General features: G+C 38.5%; 1 protein-coding gene across 5 annotated transcripts in view; it reads left to right on the top strand.

Moving 5' to 3' along the window:
* Window positions 1-7,596: 7,596 nt before the first annotated feature.
* LOC117481588 (myosin-10) overlaps window positions 7,597-10,175 on the top strand; it is a 56,610-nt gene continuing 54,031 nt past the window's right edge. For all 5 annotated transcript variants that reach the window (XM_034129328.1, XM_034129325.1, XM_034129326.1 and 2 more), the window contains exon 1: window positions 7,597-7,731. The gene's annotated coding sequence lies outside the window, so the exon portion shown is untranslated. The remainder of the gene's footprint in view (window positions 7,732-10,175) is intronic.

Below are 10,175 nucleotides of genomic sequence, written 5' to 3'. Positions count from 1 at the left end.
ACTCATCTGCCATTTAGCAATGAACAGGTTAATTCCTTTTTTTAAGGAATGAAAGTGAACCAAAACAGAAAAGTTGCAGACCAAAAATGAAAAGACTGATCCAAAAAATGTTCTGCAAAGTTGAAGGAAATCGCACAGTCGGGTGAATATTCCATACTGGTTTGTTACCACAAGCCCCTTTTACATTACACCAAACCACCCATTTGATCCATTGTTATGAAAGTATCGATTATAGTTGCCTTTGCTTTATTATATTCTGTGTTCTGCTGCCGTAAAAGGGTCCGGAAAAATCAATTAATGCAGGTTTAATGAACTGCATGGTGCCCTTTTTTAACCTTACAACCTCTAATGATAAAACACTACAAATAACAATACTATTAATTTCTTGGCTAAAGGGTGACATAATCTAAGTATCTTTGCATCTGGCCTAAAAATGAATGCACCGGTGAAGATGGCCGCATTGTCTCTGGCTCTGTTGCATTGTTGGAGAAGCCTGTGACCTAAGATTTTCAACGACATAATTACTCTGTAGCTATGTTAGTTTGACAATAAAGAACCTTGAACCTTGAAAAATACATTGTAATATCAAGTGAAAAACCTTGTCTTTTACAGAAGCAGAAGCAGCTTTCTCCTTACTTGTAAAACTATTATTTCTCCAGTTTACTGCTTATCTCTGGATTATGGCGATGTCATATGCTGCCTCCCCTCTGAGGCCCCGAAATGTAATTTACCTTCCTGCCCTCAGGTGCATTAACTTGTGATACTCACCGCTACTTTCTGTATGATAAAGTTGGTCGGCCCCATGTCTGAGCGATGTCATTCCTACTGGTACTGAACACACATGGTTGGAAAATTGCCATTTAAAATCTAATCTTTGTAGCTCTGGCAGTCTATTTAACACGCTCCAGTGACTGGAGCCATGAACTGGAGCCAGACACCAGACTGTGTTCATGCAGAAGTTTTGTGAAATTTCCTTAAAAAAAAAAAATCAAACCTCAATGTAACTTTAGGAACATATTTTCTTTCTTTCTGCCCGATTGGTTCCACTGCAGTGTGCACCTTATTTATTTTCATGTTTCTATTTCACTAGTTGCCTGATCTTTTTATTTTGTTTATTTTGTTCTATTAAACAGCATATTGACATAAAAACTGATGTTTGCCCAACCAACCTACCCTACGTTTAATAAAAACATCTTGCAAATAAAGTTTTGAAAACGTTATGACTAAGCCATATTATGAAAAATGTATCCTAACCCCTTCTGCTGAGCTACGACAGAAAGATTGCAACATTTGCAACGAGGCAACACAATCAGGCAGCATATAACCTGTGGACAAACATAAAATTCTCCTGGATAGAAGGGTAGATTACATTTGAATGTGTAGTGTATAGAATGACCGTACATGTAGCTTCTTAAATGACATTTGTATAATTAAACTAGGGAAACTTTGTTAGGATACTGTGATGAAGACTGTGTCACTATTTGCATAGGGGCATGGCAAAAGGCACACTCAGGGAAACTCATAGAAAACACGTGGTGAGTACACGCACTGCAATAACTTGTAAATTGATATGTTTGCTGGAAATTTGTAAAATAATAACTCAAATCATTATTTTATTCAAGACAGTTTTATTTTAAATCATACTTCACATATCAATGCTTTCCAGTGTGCCAACGTAACCTGCTTACCCTCTCCTTCACAGTTGTGGAGTTCCAAACAGAACAACAGATAACTACTGCCTTAAAGTGGACCTATCATGCTATATTTAAATGATATATTGTAGGGCCATACCTATATAAGGTATATTTATACGTTTCAGTTTTCAAAATACCAAACAGATCATGCATTTTAGCCATGCCTCATTTCGCTCTATGTGCTGTTTGCTGTCTACGGGGCTGATTTTATGAGCTGCAGCTGACCACGCCCCCCTGCAGGAGAGGGGAGCCGTGCTCTGATCAAGTCAAGGGGGGGAGAAAAAAAGATCTCCGTCCTCCGTGTTTTATTATATTGTTATAGGCCTATAGAGTCGTTATTCATTTGTTTTAAAGCTCAATAAATAACAAAGAAGACCTTTGACCGGCACTTTTCTAATTTTGTCCGGAAGATTTAAACTTTAACGGACATCTTGACCGGCGAAAGAAACTGAAACTGAAACTCTGCCGCATGGTCCCCTCGTTCCTTGGAAGAGGCGGAGAGGTGGGTGTTTGTCATCTGCTGGTGGACTAACCGGAGAGAATTACAGTGCTTGCCTCGACGGGGAGGGATTGCATTGAATTAAAGCAGCGGGAGCAAACGCTTGCCTCGGGGAGGGAGAAAAAAAGCCACAGCGGAGAATAAACAGAAGGGTAACCATGGTAACCATGCGTGGGAAGTCTTCTTCGCTGCTTTTGTGGCAGACTACAGCGCCACTTACAGGCCTGGCATATGTACTACAGCGTCTCCAGCGCTTTCGAGCGGCAATGGCCGGCCGTGACCCAACCCCACATTCCCCTGATAGGTGGAGAGTTGGCCCAATAGCCGTAGCGCCACTTCTGTGACGTCATTGAAGTGTTCAAATCTGGATCAGTTTTTATCAGATCCGTTGCAGCCCCTTTTTTAGAGATTTGGGTATGGAGGAAAATAGAGAGGGTTGTGTTTTCTGACACTTGGTGAGTTCCCTGGAACACCGGGGACACATATTCATGTATAAAAGATGTACAAAAGTGCATTTTGCATGATAGGTCCCCTTTAAGTAGAGGCTCAATCTTTGAAACAGCTGTGCTCAATTGGACCGTACCATGTAGTGCATGGGCATGGGTGACAGTATTTTCTAGGTATTACAAATGTAATTGTTTAGGGCTTCAGTGGTCAGAGATAGTAGTATGTTGACTTATTTGATTTATGGTGTTTAATTATTTTTGAATTACATTTTGAAGACATTTGTAGTTATTTAGAAATACAATAATTAAGTTTATAGTTGATTGGCCTATAGGGACGGGTTTAACAAATATAAACCTCTGGCCACAAGTGATTTTGGGTGAGTCTTGGCTGTAGAGCATGAGAGGTACCTGTTTACATTTCTGAGAGCTGTATATATGAATGTTTATTTTTTTCTTTCTATTTTGGACTGGACATCCTTGTAACTTTGTTTTTTCAGAGTTTTTGGCTGTAAATAAAAGCGCTAAAGTATAAATATGTTGTGACTCTAGCCATCTTATTAATTCCTTAGTTATTCCATCTACACTTTTTGTAACAGATACAAGGCTGTTTTTTAATGTTGTAAAACCAATAATCATTCAACTGCTTCTTATAATATCTCCCTTTGTTGTATTCCTTTTCTCTATCCCAGGACTTGGCACCATAAACATGCCATGCCAAAAAAAGCCCTTTTTAATTGGGAGGTGGGGTTACGGATGCTTGTGCTGAAGAGGTGCAGCTGCAATGGTCAGAGGGCACGCGCTCAGAAATAGAAAGATGTGTGTTAGAAGGTGGTGCTTCTCCACAAATACTCAGTGGACATTGCAGGAGACACTAAAAAGGAAGCTGAGGATGAACTACGGAGAGGAAATAGATCACAATGTCATCATTAACGTCAATGCACCTTCTCCTTAAAGGGGACCTATCATGCAAAATGCACTTTTGTACGTCTTTTATACATGAATATGTGTCCCCGGTGTTCCAGGGAACTCACCAAGTGTCAGAAAACACAAACCTGCAACGGATCTGATAAAAACTGATCCAGATTTGAACACTGTCCTGACGTCAGGACGGTGGCGCTACGGCTATTGGGCCAACTCCACCAATCAGGAGGAGACAGCCACGGCCATTGCCGTTCGAAAGCGCTGGAGATGCTGTAGTACATATGCCAGGCCTGTAGGTGGTGCTGTTCTCACAGAATCAGCCCTTGCAAAAACAGAGCTAAAAAAGTGCAAATTGAGCGAAATGAGGCATGGCTGAAATGCATGATCTGTTTGGTATTTTGAAAAAAAAAAAAGTATAAATATGCCTTATATAGGTATGGCCCTACACTATATTATTAAAATGTAGCATGATAGGTCCACTTTAAACCACAATATTTATCTGTTGTTTTAATTCCTTCATGTTGTATCAATTCCCACTGTCAATACCTTTTTCAGAATAAAATGTTACCTTTGAAAGATCTAATTATTTACAAGCAATTTTGAGTCTGTCAATTTTTGGAAATACTAAGGTAGAGTAAAGTATTATCTTTATTGAACAAGGACCATGCATAAAAATACATTAATCTCATAAAGAGAAGAGATGCTACATGCCAGATTGTAGCTCATTTCAATCTGCAGTCCCTAGGTACACACATCACAATCAACACACATTAATAACATTTCATAATGCCTATCACACTCACAAATACATCAGATCAAATACTGTGTATGTCATGAATCCAATTAAAAACAGCCCCTAAAAAATGTTCCCAAAAGTCCAATCTCTAATCTCTCTAATTTTGGTCAATAAAGCTTCATCCCACATGGTTACAGCTAACACACAAATATATATATTATTACTGTCAGTGATGTATAACTAAAATGCAAACCAGGATGCTTAAAAGCCCAAATTCCTTGGAAAATAGTTCATGACCTCACTGTCCTCAGTGGTAGCTCTGACCATTCTGGAGTCTAATGAGTCTTGAAAGCAATGAAAGTATCTGAAAGTGAGTTCATACTATAGTTCACCTATCCAATATAAATAAGCAAAAAAGAAATACCATCAGAAAAAGGACTCTTCATGCAGATGATTTGTTTTGGAAATGGGTGAAATCATTTCACCCTTCTACTGGGAATAACATGTTCATAACTGAATGATGGACAAAATGGCTATTAAGATGGAGATTTGTGAAGCTAGCAAACTGAAAGCAAGCACATCAATCTATATTTGTGCAGAAAACCGAAGAAAGTTCCAAAGGAGGTCAAACATTTATCTCTATCCAATCTGGCAATTTGGTATTGAAAGCGCCACTTTTGACATTTCTTATCTGTGCTTGCGGGGGAAAAAAAGGGAAGATGGAGATATTTGATAAACTGCTGTCCAGACAAAAGCATGAGAGCGATGGTGGAGGACGATGCTGATGACAGGTCTATTATGCCACAGAGGCGACTGGAGAAGCCAACAATTGAGAGACAGAGCTGTCAGCATTTTTGCTAAATGCACCACACCAAAGGGTGTCACTCTGTCACTCGTCAAGACGGGAAGAAGACACTCTCTCAGACATCTTGCATCTGCCACTCAAGCTATGCCAGTGCTCACTATGTGACATACAGATGTACAAAGAAACATGCCCAGTCTACTATTTCGTGATACTATAAGTCAACATAGAGTAAGAGTATGAGAACAAATGGAATTAATATACAACCAGTTACTAAACACCTCTGTGCTTCTGGGAGAAATCAGCTTGATGGAGTTTTAAAAGTGAATTCTAGTTGTATTGTGTTAAATACAGTGTGTATGTCATACATCATGAGTAATTGGTTTTCCTGTTACTTCAGCTGGATGTCTGTCAAGCTGCTGCTGCCCTCGACTGTCTGCCGCACTTCAAATACCATGATGAATTCTTGTGCTGTCAAATCATTTTTGGGAGAGGGGCATTTAAGGTGAAGTGGTATCATGAGTGCTTTAACAAAAAAGGTTGTAGGATAAAAAGGTTTTAGGCTAATCTAAGATGTGGAAGTTGCCATTTCCACTGTCCAGCTGAAAAGTGGAAACCCATTTGTAATGTTAGTTGGATGTTCTACTGCATAGATAATCTAGCTGAAATGGATTAACAACAGCATACGTCAATTTCAGAGGTTCTCGATGTTTTCAGCAGACAACTTCTTACAAAATCGAGAGGGAGCTCATTGTCCTTTGAAATAATTGGATGTAATACATTTTTACCTTCTATAGTCCTAGTAATGTGAAAGAACTGCACCTGAAATATGTATAAGAAAATATAACGCATGTTTGCAGATTCTATAGATTTGTCGGATTAGAACCTAAACAATTAACTATTATAGATAAATGTATGTTTGTCTTGCTCCCTCTTGTGGCCAGTTAGAACTAGTGCAATTAACTACTGTTACTGCATGACAAATATGGACATATCAAATGATGTCTTGTTGCACTACAATGACATTAAATATAATAAATGTTAAATTTAACTAAAAAGCAGAGTCAGCACAAAGTATATTTTTTTATTGATATTGGTGTAGCACCTTTAAAGGTCCCCTATTATACTGTTTTTCATCAATATATTATAGGTCTCAGTTTGTTATATACAAACATGAAGTGTTTGGCTCCAAATACCAAACAGATCATGCATTGTAGCATCCCATAATCCGCTCTGTTTCAGCCCTGTTTCAAAAGTGCTGATTCTCTGTATTTTACTTTAGATGAAAATAAGGAGCCACTCCCCACGCCCCTCTGAGAGATATTTGGTTAAAAAATACACAATGGTGCTCTAGGAGGAGATTCAGGTGATAAGGTGGGGGGGGGGTTGGTTATTGGCTAATGGTTACACAAGCCAAAAAAACGTTATGACATCACAAAGTGGCCAAAATCGGATCAGCATATTTTCAGAAAGGTTTTTATATAAATGGACAGGACAAAAAGGGAGCGAATCTTTTTCCCTGAAACTTTCAGAATCTCTTTACACAGAGGAGACACATGTTTATGTATAAAAGACATGCAAAAGTAGATTTTGCATAATAGGTGACCTTTAAAAAAAAAAGTTGCTTCACAGTGAAAACTGGACACATCTTTTGGATTGTAGTGCCAGAAAAACAAGCAGTTATCTGTACACTTGTACATTTTTGATTATTATTTAATATGTTATTGTTTTTTTCTACAGTTATTCATTATCAATCTAGACTATTTTACATGGAGGCACATGGTCAGTATTGGTAATGTCTGTCTTTACGCAGCAGAGGGCACTATTTCAACACAATTAAATGTGTTGCTGATAAGCAAAGCATAACCATACATCTGAATAAGGTATACAGATATAGATAATGGGAATATATTAAAGGGAGGATGAAAATGCACTAGGCAAAAACTGCGGGATTAAATAAGCAGTAAAATTAGATCAGGTGTATATTTTCAATAGTTCAATAAACCAGTAATTTATTTAATCATATGGTAAAATATAAGGTCAAAACGATGACAAATTACATTTGTCAATGAACAAGCAGTTTTCAGTTACAGAGAATTCAGAAGAATAAGAATTGTTTTTAAAATCTTCCATGCATATCAAATAATTTAGTATTTTAATGCGACTCTGTAGCTCACACCAGGTATGAGTGTGCAATAGCTCAAACAAAATGAATATATGATAATGCACAGAATATCAGTGACAATTTGAATGTCCTTCAACCACGTAAAGCTGCAGCAGCATCCACTGGTCTGCAGGTGTTGATCTCTTGGGCGGTATTCGTGAACTATCAAAGTTTTGGGATGGAAATTGTTTTGGACCAATCACGGTCAGGCATCATACTCCAACAACCAATCACATTCCAGAATTGTAGTGAGGGTGTGTCCCAAAAAAGAGTGCGGTGCGGTGCGGTGCAACCTCCCTGCTGGCCGGCGAGAGTTTGGTTGAGAGGGTGCTGGATGGTGGGGGAGTACCACTGATGAGAGAGCGGGCGAAAGAAGGCACTAATTTAGCACGCATTTGGAGGACTATTACTTTCATCTACTGGATAACTGCTGAACACCTGAGCAGGGTTTCTTCATCTACTGAGTGTGGTGAGTTCAGCAGAGACACGGGGCCTCAGCTCGTGGTAGTGAGGATGATAGTTGGTTAGCAACAGTAACCGTTAGCTAGCGGATTATTGTGCCATGACTTTTCAATGATGGAGGACCATCAGCTTTGCTAGTGTTAGCCGGGGCGCCGCACAACAAACGTGCTTTCTGTTTCACTCGGATATAGTGTTGAATTAACATGAGTGATGCAGGAATCTGTATTTAGACGTGTATTGTTTTAGAAGTTACCGTGAAACTGTGTGGTCATTGTCGGCTTGCTTTTATCCCCACCCAGACAGACGGCTTTGAGACACCCACACCCATGAAGGGATTGTGTCTCATTCCTAAAACTCTAATTTGCACAGGAATTATTTGCTTTTTGGGATTTTTGTTCACCTTGTTATTTATTAAACTCGTAAAAGCACCCATATAGGATCCCGAGTTGTGCTTTGTTGGTGTTTATCAGAGCTGTCCGAGGCATCATTTCGAGCGGGTGGGATATGATGCACAGCACGCCAACTTTGAGCTAGCAAGCTAACCTAGCCGATGCAGCGGTGGGGCCCAGCCGGTTTATATCAATCCTTTAACAAACTATTTGCACAGTTTATGGCAATTGATTGACCCTCGTCTACTTAGATAACCAACCTGGGCGTGGTGTGCTTTATACTCCCCTGGCCCAGAGCTGAATAAGGGATGAAAGTGTTTTCCAAGTCAAAGTGAGGGGATGCAGTGACACTGCAGCCAGCAGACTCTCTGATCCCCTGTCCCTTGACCTGACCCAGATTCTGGTCTAATCAGCGCCTGCTTTAAGCATGGGACATGATTGTAGGTTAAATAACTCCTCTCAGCATTCATCAGCTGATGTTGTCTCAGTTAAGAAGCAAGCCGAAGTGGTGCTTTCAGTCAATGGGTAACATTCAGACATGCCATTGTATCAGCTGTTGAAGGCATCAAGTGCCAGGTTTGACTAAGGTACCCTCTTCTGTTCTTTTTATAGCTCAGTTTGTGGAAGTGTATGCTATTATTATTGATGATGTAGGTGTTTATTCCATTGAATGTATGTAAGGATAAAACCACTTACCAATCTTATTAAATTATATGTAATCCAATTTTAGTATTTTCTCGATTACTCCTTTTGGTCCATGTCAGAAAAGTATCCCTCACTGTTTTCTTGGAGATATTTTCTAAAACATGTTGCTATTAATTGAGCTGCAGACTATTTTTAAAGATAAGTGCATGCCCTGTTAAAAGTCAGAATGCTCTTTATAGTTACCACTCACATTAACGCCTTATTTTATGTTGCATAACACAGTGACGGTTTGCCTTGGTTAAAATGGTGAGTGCATGTGGGTTGGTTATGCACAGGGATGGATGTGTAAAGGCTTCTGCACGTGTCTGTGTGGGCCAAACAAGTCCTTCTAGAACAATTGCAAAGCCTTCAAGCTAAAGAAAGACTGCAAATTAATGCAACCTAAATAAAGAACACACAATCACAATCCATTTTTATTTGGTTTAAAATCCTCTCATTTGATCTGTAGAAATATGTTTTCTTTACAAAAGACTACGATAACAGGTGCTTCCTCATGCTTATTCTGTCACTGTTTATAAGATGATTATTAAGAAGGCAATACATTAACTGCTGACAGATTGACATATTTAGTCATCTTTTCATTTTCTTCATCCAATTAATTCAATGCACAATACACTTAGTGTTTATTAACATACAGGTACACAGTTGGGATGTCATATTTTGTAATTACCCAAATACCAGCAGTACTTTTATATAAGGTTAACCATAATTTCCCGCTGAGTGTTAACAGGAAATCAGCAGCAACTACCATGAGTCACTTTGATAAGCTTTGACACTTGACATTTAATCAGACATGGCCTGAAATATACTTACTAACATGGTTTTTCAAAATGTTCCCAAAGGTAAATAATGGACTAGCTTTTGAAAGCGTTACTTCTTTTGAAAGTAATATATATTTTGTTATTGGAAAGATTTTGGTCAAATGAAAAACTAGTGAGTTTTCTTGGAGCCAGCATTTAGCAGCTGTTAGAGAAGCTGCATCACCCTTTTCACTTAACCATTAGCTTTAACAATCAGCTGTATAGAATGCAACTTGGTTGAGTAGATGTTTTATCTGAAATGGGATACATTTTAGTGGTAGGGCTACCACCATATGAAAGATAAACGATACAACAACATTTAAATCAACAATCTGAGATTTAGGTGTACCTTGTTTTACTAAAGGTCTTCAATAGCTTTGCTTTTCTTTAGCTATTGTGGTAAATTCTTTGTCAATATAGGATTTTCTATGTCATTTTTTAAATAAAGACATGAATCTACTACTTATTTGACTTTGTTGTCTTCAATGAAAAAGTATTTTTAAAAGGATTGTTTGTAGGAACACTGGTAATCTTATTTAAGCTCTATAAAGTGAACT

Source organism: Trematomus bernacchii, unplaced genomic scaffold (assembly GCF_902827165.1).
Source record: "Trematomus bernacchii unplaced genomic scaffold, fTreBer1.1, whole genome shotgun sequence".
In the NCBI taxonomy this organism is placed as follows: domain Eukaryota; kingdom Metazoa; phylum Chordata; class Actinopteri; order Perciformes; family Nototheniidae; genus Trematomus; species Trematomus bernacchii.
This window is presented reverse-complemented; position numbering and strand designations above follow the sequence as displayed.